We start from the raw sequence: 559 nt of genomic DNA on the forward strand, positions 1-559 counted from the left end.
GTGAATGATAAGTGTAGATATTTTAAATAGTTTCTATAACAGTAAAGTGATTCATTAAACAGTAGGTCTATATAGTATTTCAAGTGAATGATAAGTGTTGATATTTTAAATAGTTTCTATAACAGTAAAGTGATTGATTAAACAGTAGGTCTATATAGTATTTCAAGTGAATGATAAGTGTTGATATTTTAAATAGTTTCTATAATAGTAAAGTGATTGGTTAAACAGTAAATCTATATATTATTTCAAGTGAATGATAAGTGTTGATATTTTAAATAGTTTCTATAACAGTAAAGTGATTGAGTAAACAGTAGGTCTATATAGTATTTCAAGTGAATGATAAGTGTTGATATGTTAAATAGTTTCTATAACAGTAAAGTGATTGAGTAAACAGTAGGTCTATATAGTATTTCAAGTGAATAATAAGTGTTGATATTTTAAATAGTTTATATAATAGTAAAGTGATTGGTTAAACAGTAAATCTATATAGTATTTCAAGTGAATGATAAGTGTTCATATTTTGAATAGTTTATTATAATAGTAAAGTGATTGGTTAAAC

Source organism: Limulus polyphemus, unplaced genomic scaffold (genome assembly GCF_000517525.1).
Source record: "Limulus polyphemus unplaced genomic scaffold, Limulus_polyphemus-2.1.2 Scaffold4946, whole genome shotgun sequence".
NCBI lineage: Eukaryota > Metazoa > Arthropoda > Merostomata > Xiphosura > Limulidae > Limulus > Limulus polyphemus.